At 45.8% G+C, this 14,128-nt stretch overlaps 1 pseudogene; it reads right to left on the bottom strand.

Annotated features, from left to right (window-relative positions):
- Positions 1 to 3,528: 3,528 nt before the first annotated feature.
- Positions 3,529 to 14,128, bottom strand: LOC133229480 (vomeronasal type-1 receptor 4-like; annotated as a pseudogene).

The raw sequence follows: 14,128 nt of genomic DNA, 5'->3' as shown, positions 1-14,128 counted from the left end.
CTGGACAGAGACTCTGTCCTGAGAGGAGTGAACTGACCCTGGCAGGGTCTTCTTCATTTTCTTTATCATCACAGCTTCACATTTTAGGCAAGATGGTGACTTTTCCCCACTGACTTAATCAACCTCTCAGGTCCTGCCAGGCCTCCTCTCATGGCCAGGTGGGTCCTTCCTGCTGGGGTCAGAAGGCTCAGCAACGTGCAGTAGAAACGGAATGCGGCCTAGTTCAATGTGCACCTGAAATGAATGTGTGTTTTTCAGCTGTTGAATGAAACTGATTGCATGCGCACATTTTGAGTCGTGAAACACGTCTTGTTTCCATCATATAAAGAACCTCCATCACACACTAGGTTAGGCTTACAGAAAATTAACAGAAAACATTTGGAACTTGATCTGAAAAGAAAAACCAACCAAAAACCAATAATTGAAATAGAAATAAGTCCGGAAACCACAACACTACTTCTGGAAATGTAAGCTTCTCTCATACAATTTGTGTTAGTGATTCATGAACTGTAATTCTCTGCTGCGCTTTTGCGCCACGCGGGCAGCAACTGGGGACGTCCCGGCCACAGCCACGCGCACACGAGAGTCCTCTCCCTGCTCCTCGGCGGTCGGTGTCACTCGCTTTGCCCCGGATTCAGCGAGGACCGCCAGTGCCCAGACTCACAGGGTAGATCCTCAGGAAGCTCTGGTCGTCCTGGCTCGGATGCTGTGCACAGAAAAACGGACACAGCGGCCCCGCAGCGGGAACTTGAGTGAATGTAAAGATATGGGACCCCTCGCCAACGTGGTAGAAGGAAACGACCCCGACATTCAGGAAGACGCCCGCTCGGTGCAGCGGGGGCTCACCGTGAGCGCGGTGCAGGAAGGCTCGGTGCAGGCGGAGAACACGGCTCCTTCTCAAACTCACGGCCCAGAAGCCGCGCCCGCAGTCGGCCGCGTCTCCCCTCGGCGGCGCGCAGTCTCGCGGCCGACGCCCAGGTCCCCTCGGCCGGACCCCGCCTCCACCTCCAGGAGCGGCGCCGGGGGTGAACCGCGGGGAGCGCAGGACGCAAGTGGTGCGGTGAACCTCTCAGGTCTCGGCTCCTTCTGCTGCTTGTAAACCCGCCCGGACAATTCTCAGGCCCTCAGAAATGATGAGGCGCGTGGTGGCCGTGTCAACGTCCAAGGGCACGTCCACGGCGGGGAGAAAGGTCAGCAGGCAGGGACACTGGGCACTGCACTTCCTGCCCTCTGGGGGGTCCCGTGGCTCACTCACTTCACTTCCGTAACTCTGCACTTCTCACCCAAGCAGAGGGCTCCTGCCGACGCTCCCCTGAGCCTGATGAGATAGTTCCACGTATAAACTGAATGGTTAAAGAGATACAATTCCATGTATAAACTGAATGATTAAAATGGAACCGGTCTTTCTCATTCATGCCCATGTTCTCTTTGCATTAATTGGATTATTTGATTCAAGACTTTCCTTCTGTTTAGAACATGATATGCGTCCAAAAAAAAAAAAAAAAGTCCCTGGGTGTTGATTTTCCTCAAAATTGTCCAATTGAGACAGACTTTGTCAAAATACAGACACTGAATATACACCTGAATGGTGGTGATTTGACGTGCCCCAGAATAATGTTGGAATAGTAATGTATCTTTTTCTTTTTGCATCTTCCCTCTCTGTAAATGAACAACAAGCAATTGCATTCCAGTCCTTCCCATTCTCTGAGTTGTAGAAAATATAAGAAGACGTGTCAGAGGTCTCTGGATGAGGGGGTTAACTCTGGAAGTCAAGACAGAGGAAGGGATTTTTGTGGACATGGGAAAGGATGGGCTTGGATACTGTAGTGATTCAGACCCAGAACTCGATGCGGCCAGGCTCAGAGGGCCGGGGTGGAAGGACTAGCTGCATCGGCAACATCTCCACCTAACCAAGTAATGAGGAGGGGGCCTCGACCCACCTGTCCTGATGTGACTGTGTGGATGGGGCCACATTTCAGTTCAGTTGCTCAGTCGTGTCCGACTCTTTATGACCCCATGGACCGCAGCACACCAGGCCTCCCTGTATCACCAACTCCCAGAGTTTACCCAAACCCATGTCCATTGAGTCAGTGATGCCATTCAACCATCTCATCCTTTGCCATCCCCTTCTCCTCCTGCCCTCAATCTTTCCCAGCATCAGGGTCTTTTCAAATGAGTCAGCTCTGAGTATCAGGTGGCCAAAGGATTGCAGTTTCAGCTTTAGCATCAGTCCTTCCAATGAACACCCAGGACTGATCTCCTTTAGGATGGACTGGTTGGATCTTCTTGAAGTCCAAGGGACTCTCAAGAGTCTTCTCCAACACCACAGTTTAAAAGCATCAATTCTTCTGCACTCAGCTTTCTTTGTAGTCCAACTCTCACATCAATACATGACCACTGGAAAAACCATAGCCTTGACTAGACGGACCTTTGTTGGCAAAGTAATGTCTCTGCTTTTGATGGGGCCACAGGATGGGGCCACAGGAGACTCAGAAATAAACTCTCTGCCGCAAAGGCCAACGACTCCGCTTGGCTCCCTCCTCACACGGCTCTTTGGGAGATGCTGAGACTTTCTGACCGTTGGAGAGAACGTGCGGTTTTCCAGTTCCCTATCATAAACACGGGTGTGCACAGAGCAGCTGGCTGCTTTCCTGATGACATGCAGGTTTGAAGGGGCACTGGAGCACAGTCATCACAGCCCACGGGATGATAGGACCCCTCACAGGAGGAGAGGGAGTGGGTGGAGCAGGTGGAAGGAGCCTGGGCACTCTCTGTATAGCTGGGCAGGTCAGCCCTGGCATTCGGAGCTAACCCAAGAGACGCAGCTGAGCTGTGGTCATTCCCCTTCCCTAGGAGCCCCGAGCCGGAATCAGGCACCTTAGGTCCCAGCCAGGGCGGGAGCGCAGGAGACAGGACTGAGACCTCCGGTCACATAGCACACATTCCTTTCCCTTCAGCTGGGCGTTCGTGCCCTCAGTACGCCCTGTCCACTCGCACTGTGCACAGTCACCTGGGGCTTTGCCACATCCTGTGGGAGGTGCTCCATTGCTCAGTCGTGTTGGACTCTTGGCAACCCCGTGGACTGTAGCCCACCAGGCTCCTCTGTCCACGGGATTCTCCAGGCAAGAATGCTGGAGGGGGTCGCCATTCCCTCCCTCCAGGGGGATCTCCCGCATGCTGGGATGGAAGCCACCTCCCGGGCATCTCCTTCATTGGCAGGCGGATTCTTTATGACTAGTACCACCTGCGAAGGCCACACAGGACTAAGGCATGGCCTAAATGTGTCTTTGCTTAAAAAATAAAAATCTACAGATAGCTCTTACCTACACCTAATGGAGGAGAACACTTGCTGTTTGGAAAGAATCAACATTTCAGGCGGCAGAATTCAGCGAGGCCCTCAGCGAGGCCTTAGCTAGCTGAGTGCTGTTGAAAAGGCGCTTTGCCCCGGGTGATTGTTGGCTGGGGCGCGGTACACAGACGCGGTAGCTCAGAACTTGCGGATCCTTGGGTTCCTCTGGGGAACGGCTCTCAGCTGGGGCTCGAGGCCTTGCCTTTGCACACTAGTGCTCCGAGCTGCAGCGCGTGCCTGAGGTCAGTCTTCTGGGAGACCACCAAACAGTTGGGGCACAGCAAGCCCTCCGCGCCGGGCGCCTTCTGCAGCGAACCCAGGGAGCGGAAGCAGCAGCCAAAGCCGCATTTTAAGTATCTGGGGTTGTCCAGGTACGTCAGGCAGACCACACATTTACTCGCTTTAAAGAAGTGTTCAGCCCTGGGTCCTCTCTGGGGAAACATGCATGAGACGGGAATTTCCATGAGCTGAATGGATACTAGTCCCTGGGGCACTTTTTTCCCCAGAATTTTTGTCTTATAGAGAATATGACTTCAGTCATGTCTGCTTCTTTTGCGACCCCATGGATTGTAGCCCGCCAGGCTCCTCTGTCCATGGGATTCTCCAGGTTAACAGTATTGGAGTGGGTTGCCATTTCCTTTTCCAGGGGATCTTCCCAACAGGGTGATCCAACCCAAGTCTCCTGCACTGGCAGGTGGGTTCTTTACTTTTGAGCCACCAAGGAAGCCTGATAGAGAATATAAATCTCTACAATTTTATTTATTTTTTTTTGGCTGCGTGGAGGATATTATGCACAGTGAAGTCAGTCAGACAGAGACAAACACTACATGATATCACTTTTATGTGGAGAGTAGAACACAATACAAATGGACACATATGAAAAACAGAAACACATTTACATATATAGAAAAAAAAATGCGTGGTAACCAGAGGGGAGGTTGTGTGGAGGGCAGTACTATAGATTAACAGACAGAAATTACTATATGTAAAATTGATAAACAAGGACCATACTGTATAGCATCAGGGATGTACACCCATTACCTTGTAATAACTTAGAGAATACTTTGCAAAAATACTGAATCATTGTGCTGTACCTCAAAGTAACATATTGAAAATCAGCTAGTCTTCAATAAAAAAATAAGACTAATAGGGATGCTAGTGTCAATGCAATAAAGAGTAATTTGTCTTTTAACATAAAAAACCCAAAAAGATTAAAAAAATGATGTTGCAATGATGACACTTTGCCTTTTAACACTTTAGATCTATCTGCTTCTCCTTTGTTTATGTGTGTACTGGAAAATGAACTTAGAATCACACATGTGGGTCACCCTGGACTCTCCACCTGTCCAAACTGCATGTGGCAAAAACTCACAGAGGAACTTGAGAGGTGGAACCAGTCTGTGGCTGAAAGTTCATCTCACAGAGTCTACCAAGCTCTGATTAGACTCAGGATAATGAAGATCAAACCAGTCAACCCTAAAGGAAATCAACCCTGAATATTCACTGGAAGGACTGATGCTGAAGCTCCAGTACTTCGGCCACCTGATGCCAAGAGCCAACTCGTGGGTAGAGACCCTGATGCTGGAAAGATTGAAGGCGGGAGAAGAGGTTGACAGAGGATGAGATGGTTGGATGGCATCACCGACTCAATGGACATGAGTTTGAGTAAACTCCGGGAAATGGTGAAGGACAGGGAAGGCTGGCATGGGGTCACAAAGAGCTGGACACGACTGAGTGACTGAACAACAGTGAAGACTTTATTACTTCTCCAGCCTGGATACTGAACATCTAAGTTCTGCCTGTTCTCCTGGAGGTCCTTGTGTCTCCAAGTGCACACACCGTGCCTCAGGTAACTCTCCAATTTGAATACCTTTCCAAATCCCTGCCTTCTGTAGAACAGAAATACAAGAATGAAGGCTCCTAAGACAGACTTACCTCTACTCAGCCAGGTCCAGCTGCTTGCCCCCTCTCACAGCTCAGTTCTGCAGTGAGCCACCTCCAGGGGCTTTTTGTAAGAGATGGCTTCTCCCATCTCACGCCCATTCTTTGCTAATCCAATCAGGTTGTGATTTAATTCTGGCCTTAGGTTTCTTTATCCTCCAGTCATACAGAGATTTAACACACACAAAAAAGATAATTGTATCTTCAAAGTGCTATTTTTAATCTAATAGGAAACAAATATTGCCAATTCAGTGGGTCCTGAAGGAAATTCACCCTGAATATCCATGGGAAGGACTGATGCTGAAGCTGAAACTCCAATACTTTGGCCACCTGAGGGGAAGAGCTGATTCATTGGAAAAGACCCTGATGCTGGGACAGACTGAAGGCGGGAGGAGAAGGGGATGACAGAGGATGAGATGGTTGGATGGCATCACCGACTCAATAGACATGAGTTTGAGGAAACTCCAGCAGATAGTGGAGGACAGAGGAGCCTGGCCTGCTATAACCCATGGGGTTGCAAAGAGTCAGACACAACTGAGCGACTGAACAACAACAAATGATATCCAAATAGCTGTCAGAAAAAAGTTTTCTGTATTTCCCATGGAAATTTTAGTTCAGAGTCAAAGTTAAATCAGGCGTTAAAGGGACCATTGAAGGTGCATCAGGGATTTCATTATTTCCAACTGGGCTGGTTCCTCAGTGCTTTTTCATGTCTCCAAAATACCGTGTCACCAATGGAGTCTGTTTTCAAGGACCTTAAATTCCATGCTTCTTTCTAATTATATTCCTAGGTCTTTGTCGTCTGTAAAATCCCCCATTTTAGGCCATCTTTTCAACCTCAGAATCCTTTGTATCCATAATGTCAACCTGATGGCACAGGTAAACGGTGAATTTTATTGGAAAGTTTTGTTGTGTTTTACTGGAATGCAGAGGGGCTTCACAGGTGGCGCTAGTGGTAAAGAACCCACCTGCCAATGCAGGAGACATGAGAGGCGGGGGTTCCATTCCTGGGTTGGGAAGATCCCCTGGAGGAGGGCATGGCAGCCTACTCTAGTATTCTTGCCTGGAGAATCCCATGCACAGAGGAGCCTGGTGGGCTAGAGTCTATAGGGTCGCCAAGAGTTGGACACGACTGAAGAAGGGACTAAGCACGCATCCATTGGAAAGCAGCCACCTCTGTCTGCATACTGTCTAAGGTGGCTTCCACCTACAAATGTAGCATTAAGCAGTTGTGACAGAGACCATGTGGCCTGTGAACCTAAAAATATTTACTATCTGAGTCTTTGAGTAAAAGTTTGCTCCCAAGAACTAGTTTGTTGTACTTTGTGAGAATTCCAGTGCCCACAACCCACCCCATCTGAGAGTTCATGGTGCCCCAGCCCCTGGGACAATCCCACACTCCTCAGGCTTTTCACTGAGAAACTGTTCTTCCTGCTGTCCTTCGTTTCATATTGAGTATGTTTTCATGCTTTTGTTCTCATGCTAGGGCTAATTCTTTGTTTCAGCCATGTTATCTTTTTTTCCTGTTTGAATATTATTAGAATTTCCAAGAGTACTGTTAAAAAATTCTCCTTTAAATACAATTTTTATTTATTTTAAACTTAATTTTTACTGGAGTATAGTTGCTTTACAATGTTGTGTTAGTTTCTATTGAACAGCAAAATGAGTCAGCCACAAGGATACACATATCCCTTCCCTTAATGGGTATTTTCAAGCATACAAACTGTAGACAACAGGGTAATCACCCACTCACCCACCCATACCTCAAGCTCCTTGTTTACTTTTAAGCATCATCTACCTTGAGCAGATCCAGCAGTTCTTTCCACTGGAGAATTTTTACTTTTTGGCTGTGCCATGCGGCATGTGGGATCTTAGTTCCGTGACCAGGGATCGAACCCACGCCCTCTGCATTGCAAGCTCAGAGTCTTATCCACAGGACCACCAGGGACGTCCCTCCATTGGAGAATTTAAGTGATAATTATACCCTGGCTAGGGACAGTTTGGTGTTAGTGTTAAGAGATACAACTCTGAGGCATTTATGGGGGGGAAACCCTGCAACAGTTACCACCATACACTCAAAGGGGAATGAGAGGAGAAGCTCATGATACAACTGTGGCTGAATCACTTATGTGCTGCCTTCTAGAATGTTCCATTCGACAGCTTCAAATCTTCTCACTCCAGCAGAAAAGGTAAGTTGAATCAACCATCATTAACTCCAAACATTATAGAGAAAAATGATAATTATTTGAGAGTGTGCATAAGACAGAATGTTAAAAAAGGCACCGTAGAGTATGTGGTTGGGTCCCTGCTCTGATTCCTACATCCGAGCTGTACCTACTCCATTCTCTGTCTTAATCTCACTGTTTGAATAGCAAACATCTTCTGGGGACCTGGGTATTCACAGTATGAAGCTGGCAGCGTGGAGCAGATTGACATGGAGAGGAGGGGTGTGCACTTGTCTGTGTCGCTCTGCCCTGAGCATCTTTGTCTTCAGGGGCTGAAGTGGGAAAGATGATCCCAAACAAGGGGATTCCAGTCCTGCTGCTGATGCAGAAGAGTTTCAGGTCTCTCGTGTTCCCACGTGTATGTGTGTGCATGTGTGTGTGAGAGAGAGAGTGTAGGATGGATGCATAGTTGGGCACCCTCTTTTCTGTTACACAGAGTTAACTGTATCTGGTGTTGGGTGGAGAAGAACTTTGTGAGGTGATGGAAATGTTGTGTTGTACAGAAATATGTCACTATGGAGCACCTGGAATGAGTCTAGGGCAAATGAGGAGCAGAATTTTAATCTTACTCTGCTTGAACTTAGATGTAGGCAGCTCCACGTGGCGAGCCCAGGGACTGGGAGAAGCGGAAGGTCCACGTGGCCAGCCCAGGGACTGGGAGAAGCGGAAGGTGTCTTCCCTTGCAGTGTAGGGCACCTGGCCCAGCAGATGGTGCCAGAGCTCCAGGACGGAGAATCAGGGCTGGTGTTGCTGGTGGGGCGGGAGGAGGCTGGAGACAATGGAAGAGCCTGGGATCCACACACTTGCAGCTGCTCTTCCCGGGTCACAAGAGATTATGAAATACAGGAACTAAGTTTCTTAAAGGGTTTCCCAGGTGGTGCTAGTGGTAAAGAATACACCCGTCGACGCAGAAGATGCCAAAGATGCAGGTTTAATCCCTGGGTCGGGAAGATCTCCTGAAGGAGAAAATGGCAACCCGCTCCAGTATTCTTGCCTGGAGAATCCCATGGGCAGAGGAGCCTGGTGGGCTACAGTCGTGGGGTCGCAAAGAGTTGGACACGATTATGCATGCACCCACACAAGCTTCTCAGAACTGTTTCTCCTCTGTCTCCTATTTTCTCTCCTTCAGGGAGAGACACACACGCCCTCTCGCTCACACACTCACCCTCACAATCTTACTCGTGGTCTCAGTCACGGACTCTCTACTGTGCTTCCCAGTATGCACACCCTCTCTTTCACACACTCTCACACACCACTTCTGCTGTGTGCTTTGCAGGAGTGCTAGTACAAGAACGAAGAGGAACTTCAGTGCTTCTGGTTCCAGTAAAATGGTGTGTGGAACCAAGAGAGACCCGTCTGTCACGGCCACATGAGGATGCTGCAGAACCAGCACCAGTCCTTAGCTGGCCCAACACAGCATGTTCTCTAGAGACGGGAAAGTGCAGAAACTGGCGCAGCCTTTGGATGGCATGACGTCAGGACGGAAATGAACTCCACCAAAACTGGCTTAGGGGCCGAAGTAGAGTGATCTGTTGAATCCAGTTACAAGAAAATACCAGACAAGTTTTAAAAGCTAGGAAACAACTATATTTTTTTTTCCTATGGTGGTTTCCAATCACGTTCTACCTACATCATTCCTTCTACGTTTACTCATTACTATTATATGTATGTATGTTTAAATCCTGACTTTGCCATTCTAAATATAACTGAATTATTTTTTTTGTACAGCTGAAGCTAAAACAATATTGCATCTTTTTATTTTTCTCAACACCAACACATTTTGTATTGGGGTAAATCTGATTAACAGTGTTGTGATAGTTTCAGGAACAGTGAAGGGATTCAGCCATACATATACATGAATCCATTCTCCCCCAACTCCCCTCCCATCCAGGCTGCCATGTGACATTGAGCAGAGTTCCATGTGCCATACAATAGGTTCCCATTGGTTATCCACTCTAAACACAGTAGCTAACACAATACTGTAAATCAACTATGCTTGGATAAAAAAATGTGTATGTGTTGAGTGTAGCTAGGTATATCTGCATGTGTGAGTGCGTTCATGAAACTGAATTATGAGCTGTTTGTGCTGAGAGGCCCCAGAGCAATGACAGTCTCGGCAGTGTGCAAAGCTAGTAGTGCACCCTGGTTTCTCAAAACTGACTTCCAATACAGATTCCGAAGAATCTGTATTCTTTGATGAAAACATAAAAAAATAGCAAAAAGCATTACAAGACCTGTAGAATTATACTATTTAAAAGTTTTTACATGTTCTTTGAAAGGTTGAAAGCAGTCAGATCAGACTATGATACTTTGGGAACCCATATACAATGGCTACCACAACCAACGGAAAGTACTTACACCTTAACACTATCAAATAAATTTTTTGCCTTAGAAAGGTGAAAAAGACTTATGTATTAAAGTGAAAAGATATCCTTGATATACTGTTAAGTAAAACAGGAGGTTTCAGAAGGATAAATAAGGTTTGCATGCATGTGTGCTCAGTCACGACAGTCATGTCCGACTCTTGGCAACCCCATGGACTGTAGCCTCCTAGGCTCCTCTGTCCATGGAATTTTCCAGGCAAGAACACTGGAGTGGGTTGCCATCCTCTCCCAGGGGATCTTCCCGACCCAGGGATCAACCTGAGTCTTTTGTCTTGCAGGCGAATTCTTTACCGCTGAGCCTCTGGTGAAGCCCTAAATATCGTTTTGTTTCCTCTCATTCGATAACTCAATATGAATTCATTTTTATTATTTTTCTATTCTTTTTCAAATTCTTTTCCCATTTAGGTTATTACAGAATATTGAGCAGAGTTCCCTGTGCTATACAGTAGGTCCTATTGGTTATTTATTTTAAATACACTACTAAAATTAGAACAGATATAGAGAACAAACATATGGACACCAAAGAGGGGAAAGCGGGGTGGGATGAACTGGGAGACTGGGGTTGACGTATATACAATGTTAAATTAGATAACTAATGAAAACCTACTGTATAGTACAGGAAACTCTATCAGTGCTCTGTGGTGACCTAAATGGGAAGGAAATCTAAAAGAGAGGAGATATATGTATAGCTGATTCACTTCTGTGGAGCAGAAACCAACATGACATTGTAAAGCAACTAAAGACCAGTTCTAGGACATGGAAGCAACCTAGATGTCCATCAACAGATGAGTGGATAAGGTAGTTATGGTACATATACACAGTGGAATATTACTAAGCTATAAAAAGGAATGCATTTGAGTCAGTTATAATGAGGTGGATGAACCTTACAGAGTGAAGTAAGTCAGAAAGAGAAAGACAAATATCACATATTAATGCATATGTATGGAATATTGGAGAAGGAAATGGCAACCCACTCCAGTATTCTTGCCTCAAGAATCCCATGGACTGTAGCCTGTCAGGCTCCTCTGTACATTGGGTCACAAGAGTTGGACATGAGTTAGTGACAAAACCACCATCACCGTGGAATCTAGAAAGATAGTACTGATGAACCTATTTGCAGGGCAGCAATGGAGGCACAGACACGGAGCAGAGACTTAGGGACACAGTGGGGGAAGGAGAGGGTGGGATGAGTTGAGAGAGTAGCAGTGAAACATGTGCATTACCGTATGCAAAACAGATAGCTGGTGGGAGTTTGATGTAAGACGCAAGGAACCCCAAGCTGGTGATCTGTGACAACCTAGAGGGGTGGGATGGGGAGGCAGGAGTCGGGGGGTTCAAGAGGAGGGGACATACGTATACCTATGGCCGATTCATGTGTATGTATGGCAAAAAAATCATAATATTGTTAAGTAGTTATCCTCTAATTTTAAAGCTCGGGGCTGGTGCACTGGGATGACCCAGGGGGATGGTATGGGGAGGGAGGTGGGAGGGGGGTTCAAGATGGGGAACATGTGCACACCCGTGCAGATTCATGTCGATCCGCCAGTACAATATTGGCAAAGCCAGTACAATATTGTGAAGTAATTAGCCTCCAATTGATATAAATAAATTTTTTTAAAAATAAAGAAAATGCTGAACTAGTAAAAAATAAAAAATTTAAACAATTTTAATCGTATATTAAAAACAACAGTCTGTCACAAAACAAGGGGGGAAGGAAAAACAAAGAGAGTAAAAACCTAAGAGAACAGAAGACGACTGAGACTAGATGAAAACTACACATTTAAGTGACAAATATAAAAGACGGCAGTTTTTACTCCTTCTTTCATATGACTTCATCCATCCAATCAACCAGATTACTGAGACTCAACCATGTAAAGAACATGCAGCTTTCAAGGTGAAGCGATCCATTGAAGAACACTGATTTTCTGTGTAAGACTATAGCTGACTGGAGAAACATGAGTTAAACAAAGATTCAAGGTAATACAGAACAACACCGTCTCCTTTTCCCAGTTTTTAAACAATCTTCTTCACTGAAATAAAATCTCTGTCCATTCTGGAATAAAATTTATCTGGACCAATACTGGATTATGTGCCAGTGTATTTCAGGTATTATTCACAGTAACACTGAGATAAAATTTGTGGAAATACTTTAAATATTTCTTTATAAAGGAGATTTATTCCAGACAGTTGGATGGATTGAGGGAGAAATCAGTTTCCTCAAAAATCTGAAGTATCCTTTTCAAGCTGATATAATTTGATGGGTGGACTATCAAATATACCAGCGCAGCAACTTAGTACACTGATCTTCCATGTTCGTTGGACTTTATGTAAAAATTTGGTACTTATTATAAACATCAAAAAGTACAAATGTTCAGTTGTAAAATAAGTCACAGGGATATAATATACAATATAGTGACTATAGATAATAAACTGTATTGCATGGTTTTAAATTTGCTGAGAGTAAATCTTAAAAGTCCTCATTACAGGGAAAATAATTTTTGTGTCTCTGTATGAAAACGGCAATTTGTTCTTACTGAGGTAATATTTTGCAACATATACAGGTATAGAATCATTATATTGTACGACTAAAACTACTATAACATTTTATGTTAATTATATCAATAAAAATGGCACTGAGTAAAGAGTCACAGACTAGAGTGATCTCAGCTATTAGTGAAGCTATCTTCTACACATTTGCACTTCAGCCATGACTTCTGACAACATGAGAGCAGAATCTAGGAAATCTAGGATCCCTAAGGATAAGCAGAAAGGGGCTAAAAGTGGGGAAACATGAAACCAAAATATGAGCGGTCTGTATCAAACATAGATGAATATTTGAGAAGGAAGCGATATAAAAAGAAAAAATGGAATTCAGTATGTAAACGATGACAAAGGTGACCACCAGCATCAGGATGGTGTGGGTGGCTCTGGTCTCTGGGGGGCATCTGTGGTGCCCAGTGGGGGTGTGAACATACTGCACCCTCTGGCGGTGTCTGTGCAGAAGCACCATGGAGCCACTGGACTGGACCATGAGGCCAAGAAACACGCCATCAGAGATGAACCACAAGGAGACAGGGCCATCGGCAGGACCTGAGGATGAGCAAAACCGCATTCCTTGGTCATCACTACGGTTGTGTGTGTTCTGTGAGGCCAAGAAACACGGCATCAGAGATGAACCACAAGTAGACAGGGCCATCGGCAGGACCTGAGGATGAGCAAAACCGCATTCCTTGGTCATCACTACGGTTGTGTGTGTTCTGTGAGGCCAAGAAACACGGCATCAGAGATGAACCACAAGGAGACAGGGCCATTGGCAGGACCTGAGGATGAGCAAAACCGCATTCCTTGGTTATCACTACGGTTGTGTGTGTTCTGTGGAGCAGTGGTTTTCAGAGGGACAGTGATGCACATTCAGAGACTGAACATCCAGCAGGTGCAGCAGGAAGAACCAGTGACCTTGGGGGCCCTTCCTCTGAGCATCATCCACTCTGCTCTCCTCGGGGTGAGAGTGAAGGACTGATAGGTTCTCAGGACGCAGGTGGAACACAGGGCAGTGCTGAGAGTCACTCTCCGTAAGTAATACAGAGTTTACATCCAAGACTAGACAGGGGGTTCTTTGACACAAAAGTTGCCATTGTGTGGAGAATGCCAAGAGCGAGAAGAACCAGGAGACTGGCCACGGCCATGTGGGTGAGAATCACGTATGTGGATATCTTCTTGTGGCCAAGAAATATTGGAGAGATGCTGTATAGGAAAAGGATGGCATTGAGCAGAGCCCCAACCACCGTCTGTAACTACAAGATAGTTTTCAGAACCATGTCCCCTGGGATTGTCAGGGCATCTTTGTGAAAAGACATGGAGAGGACGCCAGAGTGTCCTGGAACAGAAAAGAGGCTGTGGTAATGATGACATCAGCAGTCTTCTTACAGAACCAGCACTGGAAAAGAATTCTCAAAATAAAAAAGAATTCTTACTCTTCTTTCTTCCGAGAAAGCAGATACTTTTATACTCTATAGGAGGGGCTCAACTCGAATAACAAGCACATAACAGCTGTATTATTCACCATTACTGTTTTGTATTTATATCTGTTTCCCATGACTTGGGAATCATGTCTGTCTTATTCAGCAATATGGTTGATCTCTGACAGGTGTTAAATAATACATACTGAGTATATGAATATGTGACAGGAGATAGAGTCAAGGATATAGTCTACCACCTACAGAACTCAT

The sequence above is a fragment of the Bos javanicus genome, chromosome 18 (assembly GCF_032452875.1).
Source record: "Bos javanicus breed banteng chromosome 18, ARS-OSU_banteng_1.0, whole genome shotgun sequence".
NCBI lineage: Eukaryota > Metazoa > Chordata > Mammalia > Artiodactyla > Bovidae > Bos > Bos javanicus.
This window is presented reverse-complemented; position numbering and strand designations above follow the sequence as displayed.